General features: G+C 37.6%; 1 long non-coding RNA gene across 1 annotated transcript; it reads left to right on the forward strand.

Annotated features, from left to right (window-relative positions):
* The first annotated feature begins 3,740 nt into the window (after positions 1-3,740).
* LOC116466444 (uncharacterized) lies at positions 3,741-25,015 on the forward strand. Its single transcript, XR_004247550.2, has 3 exons — positions 3,741-3,799; positions 24,472-24,578; positions 24,812-25,015. It is a non-coding gene; the product is annotated as an uncharacterized LOC116466444 (long non-coding RNA).
* The last annotated feature ends 197 nt before the right edge of the window (positions 25,016-25,212 follow it).

Raw genomic sequence — 25,212 nt, forward strand, 5'->3', positions numbered from 1 at the left:
CCGTATAAAGTACAGCCTGGGAGAAAGTCTTCAGCTTGCTTAAAAAGGAAAAACATCTTTCCATTGGAGTAAGAAATATTCTAGAGCATTTATGACTCTGAAGTTAGTGTACAAAGATGAATGTTTTAAAAAGTGTAACCAGCTAGTGGCTGACTCTGATGAACAAGGAGTCAGGACCAGCATGAGAGAGGAAGGAGAGAGAGTTTGTGTCGAAGGTGATCTAAAGCAGTGATTTCTCTATGGAGGGCCTTATCATATCACTTCCACATTCTAGATCCTCAACACTTCCCCAGAAAAATGCAGGATTCTTCTCTTTCCTTTCAGATATATAACAGATGTATAATGTTTAAACTATAACCAAACAGAAACCATAGTCAGCATGTCAGCCTCAACCAAATGGGAAATTATGACATGATCTGGGTGACTGTATTTTCTGATTAAAACACAAATAATAAGTTGATAATGGAAATATATCTGGGAAAAAACCCATATTTGGAAATTGACACATAAAACATATATATAGTATATATATTTACACACACATACACACACACATGTGTGTGTCTATTATACATACATATAATTATAAATTAGAAAATACTCAGAACTGAACATTTGAAAATATGATATCAAGTATATGATATAAAAAATATGTCAAAATATAATACCACATATGAACATTTGTGGGTAGTAAAGCAGTAATGTAAGTTTTCACTTTAAATGTTATTTTAGAATAGAAATTAATGAATTACATGGGCAACACAAGAAATCAGAAAAAATACAGCTGAAAAAAAAAGAAAAAAAGAGAAGAGACAAAAGACCTAAAATTACAGAGAAAATATTTAATGCCTTAGAGAGAAACACTCAATAGCTTATTCTTTGAAAAGCTAATAAAATCGACAAATCTTTGGTAAGATTTCTCAAGGGAAAGAAACAACAATATTAGAAATAAAATGGGAGGGCATATCTGCAGATGTAGCCTAAATAGAAAGTAATAAGAAAATACTATCAATAATTTTGTGCTACTAAATCTGCATACTTGAGGGAATGTATAATTTTCTAGAAAAAAATAACTTATCAAAACTGACTCTTGAATATAATACACCTGAATAGTAACCTCTTAACACACATTTATATACATATAAATCCCAAGCACTGCTCAGACTATTTCACAAATTCTACCAAACATTCATGAATCAGATCATTCCAACTGCTCTGGGAACACTAAAAGAGAGAAAGCTCCCTAATCCTTTGTTATATATTCATGTAAAGCTTGATTCCTAAATCAGAAAAGTATAATATGAGACAGGAAAATTATACATCCATCTCCTTTGTCCTCATAAATGTAAACTTTCTTTTAGACAGAGTAAGCAAAACCTAACAATACATTTATTTAAATACATTTACCACATTACAGATTAAAAGAAGAAAAATCATATGATTACTCGAATGGTTTCAGAAAAAAACAGGTAAAATTCAGCAACTTCTGATTTGATAAATACTCTTAGCAAACTAGGAATAAGAGTGATTTCCTTATCTTCATAATGAATGTCTTTCAAAAAACCTATAACAAACTACATATTACAAGAGAAATTTAAAGCAATCCCTTAAAATATGAAAATACAAGAGAAGAAGAAGATGCCCACTATCCTGACTTAAACTGGAGTCTCACTCAGTACAAGACAAAAATAAAATAAAATAGAAAAATAAAAAGAGAAAAATCTGTCATTATTATTGATGATGATTATAAACAGAGAGAGTGCAAGAGAATCTGCAGAAAACTAGAACAAATAAGGGACCTCAGAGAGGTTGTGTGATAAATGATAATTATTCAAAAAGCAATAATTTGCCTCTACACTATCCAGAAAGAGAAAATGTAATTTTAAAAATGTAATATTAACTACAGCAAAAAATATAACATACTTGAGAATAAATCTAACAACAGTGCACAAGACCTTTTTAGAAAGAAATATTAAAATATTGAAAGATATTAAAGAGGCTCTAACTACATGGAAAGACATTACTGTATCCAGAGGTAAGAAGAATCAATAATAAAATGATGTCAATTCTCTCATAATGCAGGCACAACATTATGCAAAGCATGACCCGTGATATGATTCATTACATTACAGTGCACCAAACACTTACATTGTTCTATTTTATATTTAAAATAATATAAATAATAGCCAAGTTAAGTTGTGTTTGTTTTTAGTTACCAAAAAATTGAGGGCCTTTTTTTTTCTCACTAATTGTTGCTGCTAGTGACATCATTTCACAAACATTGACAATATGATGTATAGCCTGAAGATAATATGCAATATTTTTAGGAAGTTTTCATTGGGGGATTTTTTTTGAGGCAGGGAAGGGTAGTATTGTTCAAATAGCATTATAAATCATTCTTTCCTTTCACTCATTCTCCTACTCTGATCTGTTTGTTGAGTGTTCACTGTGCCTCTGCTCTCAGTGAGGCAGAAAAAAAACATGTTTTATTTTGCTATGTTGCATAGTCACTAAAGTTTATTCACTAAAATGAATAAAGTGAATAAAGCTTATTCACTAAAGTTACTGAAGATTATTCACTCCTCTATGTCAGGCTGGATTTCTACCTGGTAAGGAGCAGAAGAGGTTCTAGCCAAGCATGGTCCATCTTAGCCTCAACTCCATTAGTCTAGAGAACCCTGTCCCATTCCCGAAGCTTCACAAATAAAGCCATGGCTGAAGGCTAAGATGACAACAAGGCATAGACAGGTTTCCTTGACTACTGGAATCGAGTTTTTCTGCTTAGCACATAGACATAGCTGAGAAGCAGTGCTCTTGCACAGAATTGGAACTTGTCTCCTTGTTAGATAGGCCCATAACTAGTGCTGTTAATTGGCTGTGGCAACAATAGACTTGGGATCTTAAAATCCAACACTGGAGAGAGTGTTGTGAGCGTTTTACTCTGTCTCATTGAAACCTCTGTCTTCCACTTCTAAACATTTTTTGTCCTTTTTTTTCCTCCGTTAACTTCCCTTTTCCCCTCATTCTCATCTGTGTAGTATCTTTCCTATCATTTTCACTCTATTTCATTATTTTCTTTTTTTCTCACTTCTCTCTCCTTCTTATCCTTATGTACTCTTTTTCTCTAATTCCTTGCCCACCCCATATATCCAGTTTCTGGGTATATTCCCATGCCTCCACCAATTTCCCTAGGTTCTCCCTCTCTCTGACCCTATTCCGTAGCCTTCTAACATTCATTCTTCTAAAACTTTTCTACTGATCATCTCATGGCAACATGTAGGCCATCACTCTAACAAAAAGAAACAGCAACATTCCCAGTGCAGCAGATGCATGTTAATAGAACAGAAACATTATCCAGATGAAGAGTCTGTGCTCCATTTACCTCCAAGCCTCCTCTTCTCTTGGCAAATGTGTTTCTTTATTTTCTTTTTTTGTGTAGGCAGAAAACATTTCAGATAATACCCCAGAGATTATTTATCATGAATTAGCCCAATTCAGTTTTTACTGCTGTGTTTTTTATTGTCTTATAGTTAAACATTGGCTTAGCCATGAATCCAGTAACTCTCACTGGCACTCTATATCCAAGTTACTTTATCAATAAGACTATTACACAAATAACTGAATATTCATATGAGCTTATGAAAATTAGAATTACTTATGTAAGCCTCAAGAAATTTAAAAAATGATTAATCTATTGATTTCAGAGGGAAACAATGTCCAGGCTGATCAATTTGGAGAATCATTTTCATCTTTGTGTCCTTAGTACCTACCACAGTTCCTCGCACCTAATTGAATTTCAGTAAGTGCTTGTTAGAGTGAATATTGGTTTTCATCCAACGTATCCTCCTGGGATCCCTAAATACATAACCAAAGGGGTTTCATATGACTACATATTTTACACTCCTATAACAAAAAACAAAATTTGCATGTAAAAGATTAACATGACTGAATTATTTCTTGGTATTTGCAAGCCACTGGATAGTTTTTATGAACTGGCTATTCATCTTGAAAGCTCTACGGAAAAGGGATCTTTAGAAATTTACTGATGCAAAACCCAAGGAAGAAAAATGTGCATCGATCCTAACAAGGAACAGTTTTCCCCGGAGTTTAAAACAGATATGGGAGTTTAAAACGTAGGGAAAATCATCCATTGTGACATAGAATACAAACCTAGCTTTTCTAAGAAAGAATATGAACAAATGGTATGAGCAGGAAAAAAAAAAAGTACTGAAGTAACCTCAAGTGACCTCAAGAGGTCTTTGGGTTTCACAGTTCACTTGGCCACCCAGCTTTCTCCCAGTTTTCCTCTAGAAACCCAAAGACATAGCAACTTAATAGCGAAGCCCAGTGCTAGATTACCCGGTGGACACTCTTAACCCATGTTGGCAGCACTGGCAAATCAGAAACACAAAAATTATTTGTTAAAAAGTGATATTTCAAAAAGAATTTTAAAATAGGCACCCCAGAAATCAAAATCCTCTTGGTCAGCTTTTTCTCTTATAGTTTAGAAATTTTTTTTAATTCTGAATTATAGATAGCAGGGTTTGAGGAAGCCTCAGTAGATGATGATATAGGGTCTCTAAAAGACGAACCCAGGCAGGATTTAGTTATAAAGTTTGGCAACTTGCTTGATTATTGGCTAAAGTTTTTACACCTTTTGAGCAATCATACACGTAGGCAAAAATAATAACTCTATAAAGGGAGCAATCAAAACAGCCATAAGTATTCATCTAACCCATATTGAATACCACACGTAATCATTACAGCACAGTTAAAAGTATTTCTTGCTTATAATGATGCTCAGGACCATTTCTGACCCTTAGCTCTCTCCTCCCCACCCTGCCACTATCAAGCTAAGACTGGAAATTTGTTAGCTAATGCTTATCTGAGTTTCTCACTGGACCAGGATGGTAAGGAGGAAGAGAGCAGCACAGAGTCAGGAAGAACAGTGGACTTAGGTGTGAGACAGATCTCACTTTAAGTCCTGGCTCTCTTATTAGCTGTGTAATCCTAGAGAAGTTTCTTAAAGTCCCTGATCTTAAAATAGAGACAATAATACCAACCTCATAGAATTGGTGGGAAGATTAAAAAGATAAAATATGTGAAGACCTAGAAAATATGGGAAAGCTGCCTCAGTACAAGAAGTAGGTATTCAATCAATGGTAGCTGCTGCCACACAGTCATTACAGCTCAGTTTCCTAGATCAGAAATTATTCATTTATTCATTTAATATCTATTGTGAACGTATCATTAGCCAAGTACTCTGTTAGGTGCTGAAATGGGTTATAGATTGTTCCTGATGTGGGGGAAAAGGTGATATGGAAACTGGAATTGAGAAAAAGATATGCAATGTAATAGGAAGTTGCTCTGAGTTCCTTGACAGAGAGGGCCAGATAGTCCTACTTCTCCAGTCTTAGCTTGTTAGTGGCAGGGTGAGAAGGAGAGAGCTAAGGGTCAGAAATGGTCATGAGCATATGAAAAAGATCAAAGGGTCTGTAAAGTTGATGAACCTATGACAAGGCAGAGTTAAAAGAGGTATTTCTATTTCATGTACAGTTTCCCTATTTTGAACTCTCACAAGGAGTTTGCTCTGTTCATTTACATGCTAAAACCTGGCCTTTACTAAGGTTGTTTGGACCTCATCTCCAAACAAAATGTGTTGGGGAGAGAAATCAAAGTAGTTCTTGCCTCTCCCTACAGCAGAGGAAAGTCTACAAGTTTTATTTTTTCCCTTCTCTGTCCCCATTATGAGATAACTCTACTCGAAAGAGAACAGTCCAGTTGAAATCAAGAAGTATATGCCTACCTGTAATATAGCCAGAAATATGAACCATTAAAGTTTTTTTTAACATTTGTAATCAAATGCCACAAGAAACTATAGACTGTGCCAGCCATTACAACCTTACTGTGAATGCGTTTATTTCTCTACTTTCTCCATAATTCTTAGCCAATAGTTGAGAGAATGAAAGTTTTTCCAGAGATGATAGGATTTAATTCTCCCATGGGAAACCTGAAAGCTCTAGTTATCTCAGTGTGGAAGGTGGAATAATGGCCCTCAAAGATATCCACATCCTTATCCTTGGAAACTGTGAATATGTTAGCTTACACGATAAGAGTGATTTTGCAATGTGATTAAGTTAAAGATCTTGAAATGATGAGATTATCCTGGATTATGCAGGAGGGCTCAATGTAATCACTTGAGTCTTAAAAACTGAAGAACTTTTCTCAGCTGTGATAAAAGGAAAAGATTCGACTATGGAAGGAGGGTCAAGGAGATGCTAGATTGCTGGCCTTGAGCATGGAGGAAGGGAGCCATGAGCCAAGCAACAGGTGGAGCCTCTAAAAGCTGGAAAAGGTGAAGAAACAGATTCTCCCCTAGAGCCTCCAGAATGGCTGCAGCTATGTCAGCACCTTGATTCTACCGCAGTAAGACCTGCATTGGAATTCTGGAACTGTGAGGTAAAACATTCGTGTTAAGCCAATAAATTTATGGTAAATTGTTAGAGTAGCAATAGAAAACTAAGGCACAGCGGAGCAAGAAAGTGAGAACTTTAGGTGAGGAGGGAGGAAAGAGAAATTCAAGGCAGACCAGTGGGAAGGTGAGTGGAGACAACCTCCATCCATCGTCCAGAGACTGTACAGTAAAACACCATGCTGCTGCTATGGTAGTCTAAGGAAGATGGGTGTGGACAAAAAAGAAAGCTTGTCCTTAAGTATTTCATGATCAAGAAATTGATTTAGTTACAGCAGCTAAATCATTTACTAAGTTTCATTTTGTTTTATTCTTTGGGCTAACCTTAGTTTTCACATATGTGTACCACCAAGTGTTAACTTTTAATATGACTGTGGAACGATTTTGAGAATCAAAATAGTCACCATACAAGGGTAAGAATATATCTGGTTTTATTCAATGAATCAACTTGATATACAAAGTTCTTGAAAATTTTAAGGAAATTGATCCTAAGGGGAACACAAAGGCCAGTAGATTGGACTAGCCAAAGGTCATGTATAAAAAGACTGGGTGGAGTTGGAAAACAATCTAGGACTCATGATTTTTAGTTTAGAAGTTTTTTTTGTTTTTTGTTTTTCTGCCTTGTTTTCCTTAAGCATCTTCTTTCCCAGCAGGCCCATCTGAAAGTGGGCGTGACCCAGATAAATCCTATTTTTTCCAAGCCTCTCCCTTGACTCCTCCAAAAAATATGTCTATATTCATGAAATCAGGTGAAAATATTTGTGAGCCTCAGTTCTTATAATCACCACTTAGTCAAGTGGAGAGGTAGGAAGAGGTCCTCCCTCATTTGCTGCCCATCCCAGCAACCTGGAGCACGTGCCAGAAGGCACCGCCCAATGTTGCCCAAGAGGCCCATGTTTAGTCCTTTAAAACATGCCCAAGAGTCAGACCCACCCACAGGAATTAGGTTTATTGCCCTTTCCTTCTTCATCTCTTCTCTCCGTTTCCTCCCTGTCTTCTTACTGAAATCTCATGATAGCCCTTAGACTGTGGTTGTGGTCTCACCCCTAATTCAGCTCTTGGCCTTGCTCTGTTCTAATATCCAGAAACTGATTCTGGCCTTCCTGCATTACTTCCCCTCTTGCTTCCTAGACAGGGCTTGATATTCATCTCTGGCTTCCCAGCCAAGGACGAGTTTGCTCCAAGTTTTAGTCTTATTAACTCAGCATGTGACATCTCTCTGTTTTCTTATTTTTCTTTGTTTTTTCGCCTCCAGTGATAATTAATGGATAGGGTACTCATAGTAGAATTCTCCTCTTTGTTTTTTTTTTCCTTTTAAAAATGTTTTCTTCTTAGAAACCGGAAATAGAATGGAGGTGACTGAGGGCTGCAGGGAGGGAGAAAAAGGGAGTTGTTGTTTAATGAGTATGGAGTCCATATTTGTAAGATCTGGAGAACTACAGAACTATAGTTGACCCTTGAAAAACATGGAGGTTAGGGATGCCAACTTCCCCTCCCCACTCCGTGCAGTCAAAAATCCACATATGACTCTCCCAAAACTTAACTACTCTCCAAAAACTTAACTACTAATAGCCTACTGCTGACTGGAAGCCTTACTGATAAACTGTCGGTTAACACATATTTTGCATGCTGTATGTATTAGGTACTGTATTCTTACAATAAAAAGTAGAGACAGAAAATGTTATTAAGAAAATCATAAGAAAGAGAAAATATATTTACTATTCATTAATTGGAAGTGGATCATCCTAAAGGTGTCATCCTCATCATCTTCATGTTGAGTAGGTGAAGTAGGAGGAGGAAGAGGAAGGGTTGGTCTTGTTGTCTCAAGAATGGCAGAGGTGCAAGAGGTGGACGAGGTGAAATGAGAGACAGGAGAGGTGAAAGGAGAGACAGGAGAGGTGAAAGGAGAGACAGGAGAGGTAAGCACACTTGGTGTAAACTTTTTTTTTTTTTTTTGAGACGGAGTCTCACTCTGTCGCCCGGGCTGGAGTGCAGTGTCACGATCTCGACTCACTGCAACTTCTGCTTCCTGGGTTCAAGCGATTCTCCTGCCCCAGCCTCCCAAGTAGCTGGGACTACAGGCACGTACCACATGCCTAGCTAAGTTTTCTTGTATTTTTAGTAGAGACAGGGTTTCCCCGTGTTAGCCAGGATGATCTCGATCTCCTGACCTTGTGACCGCCTGCCTCAGCCTCCCAAAGTACTGGGGTTACAGGGGTGAGCCAGCGCGCTCAGCCAACTTGGTATAACTTTTATTGAAAAAAACTCGGGTATAAGTGGACCCACACAGTTCAAACCTCTGTTGTTCAAGGGTAAATTATGTATTCACAACAATGTGAATATACTTAACACTACTGAACTGTACAGTTAGAAATAGTTGAATTTTATGTTGTGTGTATTCTTTATCACAATTTTCTTTAAAAAGACATTTTTAAAGATGTTTTCTTCTGGAGCTCTGCTCTTTATGCTTTTGAGTGTTGAATTGGGCACCAAATTTAATCAAATGCACCTGGATTATTTTAGAAATAAAACCTACCAAATAGACCTATCTTTGGTATTTCTGAAATCATTATTTCTCACTTTACAAACTTGATTCCACAAATATGGAAGTATACATTCCATGAATAATAGTTAAGCATCAACTAAACATTGCTAAACCCTGGCAGAAATTGAAAGACGAATTGCACACAAGCCATTACTTAGAGAAGTTTATACTCTTAAAAAATAATAGCAACAATAGAGCTGCCATTTATTATGATTACTCTGTGCCAGGAACTAAACTATATGCTTTGTATACATTATTTTAAAAACTCTTTTAAGAGCCAAATTAAGTAGGTAATTTTTCTCCAATTCTACAGTCTTTTAGTAGAGATGATATATACCTACTTGGAAAGCAAACACAGGATTAAGCTCTACTGAAAATGAGACTAATGTATATTAATGTCTGTGTGCCAAGTAGAATGCTGAAAAATCTTACAGATGACGTTTCATCTCCATTTTACAGATAAGAAAATTGAGGCTCAGCCAGATTAAGAGAATTGCCAAAGGCCACTTAGCTAATAAGACACAGAGATGGAATATGAAACTGGCGTCTGGCTGATCCTCAAGGCTGCATGAATCTTTCTACCACACCATGCAGCCTTCCTATAGAGCGATAATACAAGTTAGAAAATGGTTAAGTGTGTTAGGAATTCTATATGAAATAAGGAGGAGATAAGAGAAGAAGCGATTTACCTCTAGCTGGAGTTGGTGAAGAAAGAAATCTAAAAAAAGAAAAAATAGAAGCAAAGAAGCAGTATGAGGAATGTAGAGTTTGCATATGGTAAACAAGCAGTCGAGCTGGTTGGAATCTTCCAGGCAAGAAGCAGAGCAATAGGAGATCAGACTGAAAAGCCACACAGGCCAGGTGCGGTGTCTCCCGCCTGTAATCCCAGCACATTGGGAGGCCGAGGAGGGCGGATCACGAGGTCAAGAGATCGAGACCATCCTGGCCAACATGATGAAACCCATTCTCTACTAAAAATACAATAATTAGCTGGGTGTGGCGGTGGGCACCTGCAATCTCAGTTACTCGGGAGGCTGAGGCAGGAGAATCGCTTGAACCTGGGAGGTGGGGGTTGCAGTGAGCTGAGATCGTGCCACTGCACTCCAGCCTGGGTGACAGAGGGAGACTCCATCTCAAAAAAAAAAAAAAAAGAAAAAGAAAAAGAAAAAAACAAAAGCCACAGAAAAGCCTAGGCCTGTGGGACCCTGATGTTAGTCTAAGGGGTCTGGACTTCAATATCTACATGGTGGAGAACCATTAAGAGTTTGCATGCAGAGAAATTACAAGACTAAACCCTGTGTTTTAGGTATATTCATCTAGCAAAAGTGTCTAAAATGAACTGGGGAGGGGTTAAGAGAATGTGGAAAAAAAATAATGAACTGGAGAGGGGTTAAGAGAATGTGAAAAAAAAATAGCTAAACTTATTCTCTCTCCTTAATTTTATCTTGTTTTAGGTTAACATTGGCCTTACATTGAAAACATGTCCTCAGCAAAATCGAGGATTGAATAGTGCATTTGCCTAAAGCCATTTGTTTTTATGTAAATTAAATATAATTTTTTTAAACCTTTCCCCCCAAAAGTCGGTAGGTTTAAAACACAATTTGAAATTCGTTTTCCAGAGAGCAATCCAATTTGGCTTTTATTGTTTCTAGTCAGATATTATATGATTTTATTTTTTTATTGAAAGCCTTTAGAATGGCTCACAGATGTTGCAGCTAAAATAGATCCTCCTGGAACAATTTGGTTTGAGAAAATCTCGTTGCCATGGATTAAATTAACAGGAGATCTCTTGTTTAAAATTTAAGGACATTTTCATATGTAGGAAATAATATTCCCTTAAATTTATAAAAGGCAGTCATGGGGACAAGTTACATTTGGAATGCTAACCAGGAGTCTACATCATTGCACTTAAAGTTGAGCTATGGCTGTGTTCGTATTAGAGACCATCTCGTCTAAGAGAAAAGAGATCAACCAGGCTAATTTTTTTTTTTTTTTTTTTAGATAGAGTCTTGCTCTGTTGCCCAGGCTGGAGTGCAGTGGCGTGATCTCGGCTCACTGCACCCTCCACCTCCCAGGTTCAAGCAATTCTCCTGCCTCAGCCTCATGAGTAGGTGGGATTACAGGCACCTGCCACCATGCCCAGCTAATTTTTGTATTTTTAGTAGAGACGGGGTTTCGTCATGTTGGTCAGGCTGGTCTCGAACTCCTGACCTCAGGTTATCCACACGCCTCGGCCTCCCAAAGTGCTGGGATTACAGGTGTGAGCCACTGCGCCTGGCCTAATATTTTAATAAATCAAGAAATTGTGTTCCTACTTGGTCAATCATCCTGGAGAAATACAGTTATTAAAAATTCTATGGCTTGAATTATACATGTGGATATGCTGAAACTTAACAGACAATTCGCCATTAGAAATAACTGAACAAAATGTTATCAATTTTAAATATCAATTAAACATCAGCCGAGCCCTGCCCAAACTGACTTTGAAAGTAGGCGACACCCAAAATGAACTCCTTGGTCTTCCCTTTCTCTCTTCCCCTTAGTGAGCTAAGCTCGAGTCTTCATTGTCACCCCCCTATGAGGGAGTTACACATCTACCTCTCCAATTCTGGCGCATTCTTAAGACCCAAATCGACAATATTCTATTATGAATCTTCCCATGAGGCACTTGACACTCAAGATATCCAAACCAAATTTACCATTTTAGCCACAACACTGTTGCTCTATATCTTGTGCCCAAAGCAGGATCTCCACATCAACAGTTTCTGGATTGTATTCCAGAACACTATCCCCTAAAAGATTAAATTATAAAAGAGATTTATGGTCAAATAAGTCTGGGAAATTCTACATATTACGTAACACTTGTTTGGAGGTTTTCAATGAAAATTAAACTTCTAAAAGCTCTTAGATCTCCAGCAGTAGAAAGCATGTTTATTTTGTTTATCCCAGTATTTTATTTGATGTTTATCCCCTTTCTTGCATCACATCAATTAACATTCTGAAAAACTAGTGTTTGCAAAAGATACTTTTAGACAGCCACTGTAGATCATTTTCACTCCTTCTATCCCCTAGCCACTAATAAAATTCATCTTCTTGTGTAATTGGACCTAAGAGCATGTCTAGAGTCAGGCTGCCTGAATTCATTTCCTGACTTCACCACTTACTTAGTCATGAGATGTGAGCAAGTTACACACAATCTCTCCACTCAGTTTTTAGATCTTTAAAATGGTTCCTTCTTCTTAAAGGATAGTAAGGATTACATGAAATAATGCATGGAACGCACTTAAAACCGTGCCGGAAACATAGCACCCACTTAATAAATGTTCACTGTTATTACCATTATTGTTACCTCTAAAATGTCTCTCAAACATTTGCTATTTCCTAATGCCTTTGACACTTCCATAGTTTAGGTACTTATCATTTCTTTCCTGGACCATAAATAATAGAAATTTACACTTAGCTTGGTTCTTTATAAATTTATCAAATGTTTTCTTGTATATTATCCAATTAACCTGATAAGTATTTAATATATTCTAATCACAGACTCTCTACTTTGCAATTCATTCACCACACTGCCATTTAATCCTTTTAAAACACAAATCTAATGATGCCATTCCTATGCTCAAAAACCCTTAAAGATCCTCCATTATGTATGCAATAAAGGAAAGTAACAACTCCACCTCATGGTAGACACACCCCTGACTTTGCACTTCACCACATAGTTTTATAATCTGGCCACACTGCACCAGTCCTTGAGTTTAGAATAAACAATGAACTTTCAGATCACCTGCCTTGACTGTTTTGTTTTGCCTTGAATACACTTCTTTCCTTCTTCTACTTGTTAGAAGTCCTAGTTGTTCTTTTAAGTTTTGCTTAAAATTTCATCTACTCTATGACATGTTTCTCCATTCTATATTACTCATTCTTTTCTTGATTCTAATATATATGTATACATACTGCATATATATATAACTCATATATTTATGCTGCATCTCACAGAACTAATTATCCAGAGACTCTTATCTATGTTATAATGTGAACTCAATGAGAGGAAATGTCTTATTTGTTCTTTTATACTTTACAAACCAAACACAGTATCCTTACAAATATTAGGTGCCCATATAAACATTTATTGACTAAATTTTCCTATGTAGAAGGCTTCTTACCATTCGTTAGTGTATTTCACATCTTAAGCAAATATTACACCTAGAGGAGTCATATGGTTGATAATTCTCTTGCCAAAGTTTTTTTCTCTTTACAAAAGAAATAAAAATGGGATGCCTTTAATAGGGATGTGAGCCAGTATCTTTAAGTAAAAACAGTCACATGAAACTTTTGCAAAACACGCCTACAACACACACCTGTGTCCACCAACCTACCCAGGATTCTGACTTCTTGAGATATTACCATGTTTTCCTTGGGATTCTCTTGGAATAAATATAAAGGCCAATTAATATACTGGCGCTATAAGCATATTATATCTTCATTTTTCCGATGAAGACTACCTGGTTGGCTCTTGGAGAGGTGATCTAATCTATAGTCTCACTCCCTAATCTAAGTTCACTTTCAGGTCAGATGTCCCCAGTTTGTTTCTGATTCAATGATCTCATCTCCTTCAAGGGAGCTACTCATCCTTCAAAGGACTGCTATTAAAAAATCATGCTGGCGACTTACCTACTCCAGAGGAAATTTTCCAGCTCTGAAGTACAGTATTCCCTCTGTGTATTATTCTCCACAACTTCTTCCCTGGCTCTTGATTGGTCTTGGAAATACTGGCTAGGAGTAGCAGGAATAACTCTTTCCTAAACCTTCCGTTTTCCTACAAGTGCATTTAATTAATCTGTTTCCCAAAGAAGTTTAAATGCTTATGCTTGAAAGATATTTTCAATGTTTTTCTTACTTTATGACTGCCACGGGACTTATGTATCAGATTTAATTAGGAGACATCTATGGGGCATAAAAAGCTCAGGGCCAGTGTTGTCCATCACACTCTCTTTGTTTATCCTAACCTTTACCAAGTCACATTTATTATGCACAATCTAATGCACTGGACTTCTTAGCCATTACTGCTTCCCATGATTTGGATAGTTGGAGTCCATCTTGTCAGTTAATAATAAACTATTGTCTATCCCTGTTATACCTCTGCCAAAAGCTTTTCTCCAGAAATTACTTTATAGTTATTATCTAATCTTTATAAAACCATGGAGGAAGTTTTCCCATCTAACAGACGGTAAATGATTAAGGAGCAGACAGTTACAGAGCAAGGTGACATGGCAATTAAGTGATGGAATAATACTGAGTGTTCCCAATGTTAAGTTTCCGTGGTTTAACCTGCAAACCTCAAAATATTATCTGAGTTTAAGTTTGTGTAGAATGGCCTCACTTTCCATACAAATCATTAACTGGCATTAAAAAAAATGAAAAGATGCATAGGAATGTATGGAAGAGAGTTAAAAAGCAGTCTTTAGAGGATTATGTGCTGATTTCATTATTGTTGTTCACCAAGTCTGGCTGGGATTCACATATTTATTGAAACAATCACTTGATTACAAAAGCAGTTACAACCACAGGAATAATTACATACATAAAGTTATTATGACATTATTTAGAAATTTTGTAAATTACCAAAATAATTTTGAAGGACCTATTTTACCTTTTCTAAGTTAAGAAATGTTTTAACAATATTTTCCTACAATGTTTGTATTCATTTCAGTAGTATACTCTATCTCTTATTAATAAGAATAATTTGTTATTGAGTAGCAATTAGATGGAAGAGCGAGAAAAATGCCTGATCTCAGGATATTTTCACATTTCTGATGGCTAGTAATCATATTAATACTTTTTGCATAAGTAATAAGTGCATAGATAGTAAGCACTCAAATTTTTTACTTTTTAAATAATTTTTTTCAGATTCAACATGCTGTTTTTTTCTAAAAGCTTAAAGAGCCTAAAATTACCTTGTATCTTAGAGTTTATAATAATTTTATCCCTTCACATTCTACAAGTATTTTTAAACTTTGAATACTTCATTAGATATTGGAGCATATGCCCACCAGAATGTAAGTTCCACAATAGAATGTAGCCCCTGTGAACAAAGGGATTCGGTCATTGGTGGTGGATGCCCAGTATCTAAACATGTGCCTGGACGATAGTAGCTGCTCAACAAATATTTGCTCTCTGGAGGGAGACAGGGTTATAAAGGTGAATATAATTATTTCTCTAGCTTCTAGGGTGCCTGAGGACTTTAGAGATGGATCTACTATTGCTGTTCAAGAGCAAACCAATTTTCAAAATAAATATTTCAATTCTTTCGAACCAACAAAATTTTGGTGTATGCAGTCATCTGATAATCATGCATATGATTTTATTACATAAACATACATGATGAAGATAGGAACAGGTTCTGTCTTCTCAGATGCGTTTTCACTCCCTGTCAATCTTGCGGCTCTGGAGCTTTCCACTCAGCGTGGCAAACAGCCACAGTACAATAAGGTCATTCATTGCTCATCTCTGACTGTCCAAATAGATTTTTTTTTTTTTTTAAGAAAACTCACTGTGAGGAAAATAGATTTGAAAGTCAGTCATTGCCAAGAAAGATAAACTTTTCTAAACTTTCTTAGTTCCTGCATATCATAACAACGGCTAGCTTGGCTGACCTGACTACAGAGTGTGCTGTGACCTCTGCTCACCAAGAACCCTGTTGTCTTCTTTTTTCTAGATCCACAGAGAAGCTCCATTCTCAGCCTCCCTTGAGGTCAGGTGTGACCCTGTAGCTGAGTTCTAGTCAATCGACTGTAAGTTGAAGTGCTATGTGCCACTTTCAGGCCATGTTCAAAAATGTGCTGCGTATGTTCCCTCCTTCTTCCACATGCCTGGGATGAAGGAAACCCCTGGGATGACCTTAGAAGTTACAGGTTGAGTCCCTGAATGACTACATGGAGCTCAATAAAAAATATGGCAACTTATTTTCCAAGACGGCTGCCATCAGTTCCTTTCTCACCTATGGGCACATGCCATTCCCCATCAGAATATGGAGTCTACTCCTCCCCTCCCTTTAAATTTAAGCTGACCTCATTGACCTGACTGTTCAATAAATAAAGTACCATTGTGATGCTACCTTAAAACTCCCATATAGGCTTCCTGGAACCTAGGCACTCTATTGTTAGGAAGTCTAAGGAGCCCTGTTAAGAGGTTCCCGAAAACCAATATCAACTTGCCCACCCCCATGGGTAAGTTGTCCTGGAAGGACATCCTCCAGTCCCAGTTGAGCTTCCCCATCTGAGATCATGCAGAGCAGAGAAGAACTGTGTAATAGAGCCTTTTCTGAATACTAAATCCCACAATTCTGAAATATAATAAAAATAAGTATTATTTTGAGCTGCTAAGTTTGGGGTAATTTATTATGTATTGGTAGAAAACTGAAACACTACCTTACCTCCATCCTAAGACCACTCTGGAATGCATATGTGTTTAAGAAATAATCTATTATTTTGAGCCTAGATGTTTAGGTGTAATTGCCATTACAGAAAGCAGGAGAGGTATGCATTTCTTTTCTAGTACAAGTATTGTGAGAAGAGAAAAATGGAGAGAGCGAGAAGAAACAGAATGAGATGCAAACTATCCCAGCCTTTCCTCTCTGGACTGGAAGTTCAAGAAGTGATGAAAAGTGCTTGAAATACACTAAGGGAAACAAGAGGGCAGGAGAGCTTCTGCCAAGCTTCCCATTAGGATCTGAGAGGATATCCCCTGGTAGACTATCTATTGCAATCTTGGGGTGCAGCATAGTATTGCCTGTAAGAAGAGGGTTTGCACACACACACCACAGCATTGAGTCATAAGTGGAATTTATAGAGCCCTGGAGTTCTCCTCTGTCCTTGGACTAGAGTGGCACACAGTTGGCTGAGAGTTGGAATAAAGAACTTTGGCTGGAGTGGCCCTGGTGGGGCAAAGAGTTGCTAATGTCATGAGCTGGAGAGTTGACAGGGACAAATTTGGAGTCATAACCATATCCATAAAGCAAGTAAGAGGATCCACGTCTTGATAGAGTGTGGCTAGGCCCTGTCAAGCTGAGGAACCAGCCCACAAGTTACACAAGCATCAGACCCCAAAAGCAGACACCAAGACTATGCAGGGACACGAGGCCAGGACTAGTTAGGCAACATTTGTCTCCACTCCAGACATAGCCCAAGGCAGTTGGGGACCCAGGCTCCCCTCCGCCACCACGAGGTTGCTGGAGCCACACTTCCCTCTGTGTCCCAACACTGTCCTTAAGAGGAGAAGAAGAGAGGTCAGAAAAAAAAAAGTCAATGCTTTCATCTAAATGAGACTGAGAATTTGTCTAAAGAGACTTTAAGTTATTTGATCTGAAAACACTGAATTGGGCTGTGCATTGTGGGGACTCAGGAAGGAAATCAGATCCGTTAAAGGAAAAAATAAAGAGAGCCCATTTTTTTTTCCTACACATTGGAGTGTAGTTTGAGTGTATTTGTGACCCCACTGAAAATATTAGGTCGGTGCAAAAGTAATTGTGATTTTTGCCATTAAGAAATCACAATTACTTTTGCACCAACCTAATATATAGTCATTTTTACTTTTAAATAAGTAAATCAAACCATGAACATCAGAATTATATCCATGACACAGCAGACATTAAACCTTTTTTCAAACTCAGGTCAGTGAGTTTTCTGTAGACTCTTCTGCCTCCTATTCCATATTCTATATTTATTATCATGCTTGTGACTTAGACCTCAGATGTAAACCTTGAACTTAGTTTTGGGATCTAGCTATAACTGTAATAGGGGAGGGAGATAAAGAGTAAATGGTGCTTTCAAAGGATTTACCACACACACACACACACACACAGTCACATAAATCTGAACAGCAAATGTTTTCTATGTATTTACACACACAGAGGCAAACCCTGCAGAGTACATGTGTGCGGGTGCATTAGATGTATCATTAGATGTAAAGAATTTATTTTGCATACCTGTCCTGTGGAATGATGGGTACCTGGAGATTTTTGTTAGGCCTGGGATACTTGTTGTTCCTGTGCTCTGTGGAGGAATGTCTGAAGAGGATTGTGATTTGTTTGCCAAATACTCACCTGGCGTCCACCACTTCTAGGAGGAAGTGAAGGGCTCTACACTGCCTTGCCCTTGCTGGGACAGCTTTGGGGAATCTGAAAGCTCACCCTGAGCTAAAAGAACATTTAGAGGATCTATGATTTGCCTATGAGACTAACAAATGAGTGTTAAATAGCCGTTAAAAGTGTGATATCTTGGAGTATCATGTAGATTAGTTTCCCCATCTAACTTTATAGGACTTGTTGACGTTCTGTCTAGAAATTATATGGTGCTGGTGGGCTCAACAGAGTACAAGTGATTCTGTTTATGTGGGGCTGAAACAAAGAGGGTTCCAGCAGTTCTTGGCTGTATGAGGAAGTGAGAACAGTAGCAACCCTCAGAAGATTTGGCTATAGGGAAGCACTATTACCAACCATTACTTGAAGGAGCCCACACAGAGGAGAGCAGTGATCACAGGTGCTGTAAGGGGGCACCAGTGAAGTGACTAAAGAGAATCACAGAAAGGTCACCCCTACAGACGATTCTTCCCTACAGTTCTCTTTCAGAGTGAGTTCCTCTTAATAAAAAGAAAGTCGGGCCAGGCATGGTGGCTCACACCTGTAATCCCAACACTTTGAGAGGCCGAGGCAGGTGGATCACCTGAGGTCAGGAGTTCTAGACAAGCCTAGCCAACATGGTAAAACCATATCTCTACTAAAAATACAAACATTACCCGGGCATGGTGGTGGACGCCTGTAATCCCAGCTACTCAGGAGGCTGAGGCAGGAGAATTGCTTGAACCTGGGAGGTGGAGGTTGCAATGAGCCAAGATAGTGCCACAGCACTCCAGCCTGGACGACAGAGCGAGACTGCATCTAAAAAAAAAAAGAAAGAAAAAATCAATCCACTTTTTCTACTTAACATAAGTATGGGGGAAAAGGGGAAGTTTCTTATAAAAAAAAATAGTGGACATAGATGCTTAGAAACTACAAATTGAAGTTTCTGTCAACACAGAGACTCTGCTCACAGCTTCGCAGCCTTGGGAGTGAACTTAAGGAAAGTGTTACAGAAATATAAGGGGACGAGCAGTAAATGACTGCTCTCACAACCTTATATTAAAATCAGCAGAACTTCAGTTGATAGTCCTTTTCTTCTCCAGTTGAGGTACAGGCTGGAAAACTGTTGAGATTGAAGGCCTTATTTTGAACAAATTGCTTGAATCCGTGAAAAGATTTTGTAACATTATCACTCCTGGGAGAAGCAGGCACCCAATCTTTTAAGAAGCCCCAACAATCATGAAAAAAGAGACCAGGATATAAGAGAGGCATGTTTAGGTGATAAGTTGGGTCTTGCTATATTTCTTAGGTTTAAAAAGGTATGAAATTCATCTGCTAGAAGTCCTCTCTGTGTCTCTGATCTTTGTTCTTAGGTATAACCATAACTCCTCAATTACACTGAATTGCTGCTCTCTAATTTATTCATTTTGCTATTATTTCCTATAAACACTTTAAATGTTAAGTCAGTCAGGCCCCCAAATTTGTCTTGTCAGATACATGTTTTTCCAATGCTAATTCACTTACATCTCTCTAAGAAGATGGCGTCTCCATACGAAGCACAAATGTACTTTTGTTACTTGATATAGGCAGACAAACCACTTGGCAAATCTGTCTCGATTTTTCTTCGTATTTAATATTTTTGATCCAGTAGATCGGTTTTAGAATGACAGCTTGACTTAAGAAGGGATCTAGGGACAAAAGCAAAGTTACTTTTGGAGTGTTTTAATCTCACAGTAAGCAAAGAATCAAAATCAGATCTGGAAGATTTCTTTATTTCTATTTCAGCAACTCTTTTATCAAACAAATCCCTATCCATATTTTTTACGAAGAATAAAGAAACTGGAAGCAGCAGCTCTTTTGGAGTATGATGCTGGGATTTGTTGAGTGGCTGGATGCTATGATTATATTGGTTCTTAAGCTCCAGAGGACAGTGACATTCAGAGTCTGTTGCCGAAGGCAAATGTTCTCTAGAAGGGTCCTTTAAAAAAAGAGCAAGTAAGTAGATTCAGTCATTTTTTATGCAACTTCCTTTTGACCTTGCCCTTGGCAAACACATCAGCAAATTACATGTAGAATGGAAATGTGCTTGATCTGGTCAAATGACTTCTATTGATTTTACTCCTCAATGTTTAGGGGAGAAATTGAGAGCGTTGCTTATTTATTCTGATTACCTATGGTAACAAGACTATATAATATGGTTGTACTATAGAGAAGGACAGGTTTGATAACTAACTAAAAAGTCACTTTCAGGATCCATTGAAAACAAAAAGGGGCTTTCTGGCCCAGACAGGGAAGTAGATGGAAAAATAGAGGGCAAAAATACAGACAGTGATTGCAAAAAACTTGTTTTCTTGCACTCTGGGAACTTTACAGACTTTGGTCTTTCATGGGATGTAGACTATGTAGGCAAGAGCAATTTATCCCTTCCTAAAAGATAAAAAATGAAGCTACCACTGGATTAAACTGACAAGACGGGAGAAAGGACCAGACCAGTGAAGAAAAGAGAGCTGACAAAATGGGAGCTTAAAGGAGATTCCCAGTCACTTCTAAGACTTAGTAAATGCAGTTTGATCTTAGGAAACTAAGGTCATGTACTTATTTGAAAAAACAAATTAAATATCTTCAAGAAGAGTGAATACATTTTACAGACAGATTTCTCAGGAATTCCCATTGTCTGTATGTAAACTTGTCCATGAATGTGGATGTCTCAAAAAGAGATGGATGACTAATGAGAGTCCATACATCAAAAAAGAGATTAATGACAGAAATAGTCAACAAAGCAAAATTTTAAATAAATTTATTTGCTACAAAATTTATTGATTCCCTATTATTTGCTCATTAAAACACTTGGGACTCAAAACAAATTTGCTCTTTCAGGTAGTTTACATTCTTATGGGGAAAGACAGACAATTGACCACAGTAAATAAAATATATAATATATAAGTTGATGAGAAGTGCTATGGAGAAAAGCAAAGAAGTTAGAAAGGTTCTCACTGATAAAATTATATTTGAGCTCAGACTGGAAGGAAGTAAGGGAACAAAGCCTGGGGATAAAAGGAGGTAAAATATTCGAGGCAGACAAAAGAAACAGCATAAAGGCCCTGAGGTAGGGAAAGGCTTGGCACATTCAAACATGTTCAGAGTAAAATAGATGAGACAAGATGTAGAAGAAGTGAGATTTTCAGAAGGTATCTAGGGGTCGTATTATGCAGGATCTTGTAGGTTATGTATGTCGGTTACCTATTTCTTCATCACAAACTACCCCAAGCCTAGTGGCAATAACAACCATTTATTTTGCTTACAAAATCTGCAATTTAAGCAGGGATTGGTGGAAAGAGCTTATCTTTGCTCCACATGGCATCACATGGAGCAGCTTGACTAGGGGCTGCAACATCTGCTTAAATGACAGCTCAGTCACATCCTGGCAAGGTAGTGCTGGCTGTAATCTGTGATCTCGGCCAAAACTATGGGTTATAGACCTCATTTCTACTCTTTATTATCTCTTTCTGGGTATCTTGGGCTTCATCACAGATTGGTGGCTAGTTTCCAAGTGTGAGCTTCCCAAGAGAGCAAGGAGGAAATGCACGGCGCCTGTGACCTAGCCTTGGAAATCACAGAGCATCACTTGCGATATACTCTACTGATCAAGTCTGCCTAAAGGTCTGTGCAGGTTCAACGGGAAGAGACATAGACCCCATTTCTTGATGAGGAAATGACAAGGCTCTAGAAAAGTATGTGAGGCAAAAGATACTATGTGGCTATCTTTGGAAAATACAATCTGTAACACCACAATAACAGCTTTGAAATTTACTCTGAGTGAAATGGGTGCCCATTGTAGTGTTGTCAGCAGAGGAGTGACTTAAATTTTCAATAGATTGTTCAATCTTTTTGTTGAAAATAGATTGTAGAGAGCAAGGGTTGAAACAGGTTCAACAGTAAAGAGGCTATTGTTATAATGAGGTGAGATGTGAAAGTGACTTGGACCAGAGTTGTAACAGTGGGGAGGGTTGGTGAGAAGTGGGGAGACTTTGAATATATTTTGAAGGTAGAGCCAACAAGATTTGCTGAGAGATTAGGAGTGGGGTGTGTGAGAAAGAGAGGAGTCACATATAACTCCTTGACTCCCCTTCAGAGAGGATATCCCCACCCTGCTATAAATGACTAGTTTTTGTTAGATGCTGTCACCATAAAAACAATTCAAAAATGAATAAAATACCAAAATAAAACCTGTTTGAATGCAGCAGAAAGTTCCCAATGCAGCCAGGATTTGGGGATCCAACAAATCAAAGGGAAGGGAAGCATGTGAAAGCGAGCCCAACATCTCATGCTACTTTTTCCTTTGAGTCATTTGCCAGTTTATGAATAGGGCATGTCTGAGAACTCAGAAGCTGAAAAGAAACATGAGGCTAACTGGTAGAGAAGCTGGTCAAAGTTGTCAGGAATCTCAAGGGGCTAAAGAGACAAAAACTGGAGTTCAAGGCTGTCAACGTAGTCAAGAGAAGAGGGAACAAGATCCCAGACAGCAGAAAAGTGCAAAAAAAGGTACACCAAAAAAGTGAGCTAAACATTTGGTGATGCTTTTCCTTTTAGGAAGACAGTTTCCAAAAGGCCTAGAGGCTGAGAAGAAAAAAACAAAAGTGACTGAGAGGCTAAGAAGTTAAGGAGAGCTTTTAAAAGTCTCATAATATTCATGAAGTCCAAAGCTTGCTAAGGATGAGAGACCTTGATAAACATCCTAGACTTGCAGTAAATACCTGGTAGGGCTACACCTAGGAGTAAGAGAAACAGATTAGCATTCCCAAAAATTACAACTCAGCGTAGAATCACCTTGATACCAGACTAAATTAGGATGATCTGCTTCTATTCTAACTGCCTGCCAGAAGCAGAAATACATTCTCCACATATCATGCAGAGCCTCCACAATTTTTCATAAGCAATAGTTATAATGTAATCAATAGTTGTCAGGTCCAGCTAAACTAAAGGACAGGAGTAAGAAAAAAACAGACAATATAAATAGACCTACAGGTGATCGAGATTAAATTGATCAAAATAGACTTAAAAACACCTGGGTTTAGTGCATTTAAGATAATTGATGATAAAGTAAAAATTTCAACAGAGGACTGAAAGCCATGAAAAAAAGTAGAAAATCTGGCATTAAAATACAACAAATTTAACAAAGAACTTCAAAGATATATTTAATCAAATACTAAAAAGAGATAAACAAGAATTAGTAAACTAAAAGACAAATCAGAGAAAAATGACCAGAGAGAGAGAAAGAGAAAGACAGAGAGAGAATATAGCAAAGAATGTAAGAGACGTAGTATACATGGTCAAAGGGTCTAAACTGTATGTCATTAGATTCCTAATGAGAAGAATGAGAAAAAGAGAGATTATAGCAAAAATAATGGTGTTAAGTTTTCTAAAACTGATGAAAACCCTCAAGTCACTGATTCAAGAAATACTATGAATTCAAAAGGAACATAAAGAAAACTGCAGAGTCACAACATAGTAAAACTACTGAAACAAAACAAAACAACAGTAAGAAAATGTTGAAAAAATAGCCAGAGATGGCCGGGCATGGTGGCTCACACCTGTAATCCTAGCACTTTGGGAGGCCAAGGCAGGCAGATCACCTGAGGTGAGGAGTTCCAGACCAGCCTGACCAATATGGTGAAACCCCATCTCTACCAAAAATACAAAAAAATTAGCCAGATATGGTGGTGTGTACCTGTAGTCCTAGCTACTCAGGAGGCTGAGGCAGAAGAATTGCTTGAACCCAGGAGGCAGAAGCTGCAGTGAGCCAAGATTGTGCCCTGCACTCCAGCCTGGGCGACAGAGTGAGTCTCCATCTCAAAAGAGAAAGAAAGAAAGAAGAAAGAAAGGAAAGAAAGAAAAGAAAGAAAGAAAGAAAGAAAGAAAGAAAGAAAGAAAGAAAGAAAGAAAGAAAAAAAGAAAGAAAGGAAAGACAAAGCCAGAGATAAAGAAAACAATAGCTCTAAATAAGTTACCTTAGACAATAAAACTATATCTGATTTTTCAATAGACACAATGTAAGCCAGAAGACAATGGAATCATATCTTTGCTAAAACAAAATAACTGCGTACCTAGAATTCTATACTTAGGGAAACTATTTTTTAAAAATAACAAAGGTGAAATAAACACAGTTTCAGACAAACTAAATTGATGTCATATTAGCTATTAAACCCATATTTCCGCAAATCAAAATTCCTCAGTGCTATAATAGTAATTGTAACCACTGTACAATATTAATGGGAGATTGAAAAGTAGATTATTTGTGTTGCAAATATGTCTATTTTCATTCTTTTGTTTCATAAGGTCCTGTGCCATGGAAGCCTTGAATTCCAGTGTCCATTACTGCTTCTGCTGCCAGTGGCTCCCATTTATGTTCTCTCCTGTGGCATCAGATTTGATGCAGAAATGGAGTAAATGGCCACGTCCAAATATTCGTTCTTTACTTTGTCACCTGAACCTTTAAGTAGTAGTGCTAGTGTCCAGACTTGTAAGAGGTTTTACAAAAATAGCTCCCTCAAAATCTAACTCTATTCTTCCTTCCAGTGGAGCTTAGGGATAGTCTAAAAGAGCTAGGATAAGTCAAATGCCACTACTTCTATTCATTTTACTCTCTTGCTTACAGATTTTACTCTCCTGCCTACAGATACCTGTGTACTCATCAGCTCCTATTCCTCCAGCTCAACCAAAGTTCTTTTAACAGTAAAAACCAATATGCAAAGAAGACGAGGGAAAGATGGAGCCATCAAGTCCTCCTGGGCTCAGAATATGTGTGTGTGTGTGCGGGCACGTACACAGGTGCATGTAGCTTTGCAATATAAGATTAAACTGTACAGTGTTCTATAATCTCCATTTTTCCATTCACTCTATCATGAACATCTTCCAAATCACCATATAGTTTTGTATAACATACATTTTGATGACTGAATAGTAATGTATTCTCCACAATTTGTATTACCAAATCTTTACTGATGGACACAAGTTATTTAGAGTTTTGATCATTAGAAACATAGCTTTAATAAACATTCGTATATCTTTGCACCTTTT

Source organism: Hylobates moloch, unplaced genomic scaffold, assembly GCF_009828535.3.
Source record: "Hylobates moloch isolate HMO894 unplaced genomic scaffold, HMol_V3 SCAFFOLD_4, whole genome shotgun sequence".
NCBI classification, from domain to species: Eukaryota; Metazoa; Chordata; class Mammalia; order Primates; family Hylobatidae; genus Hylobates; species Hylobates moloch.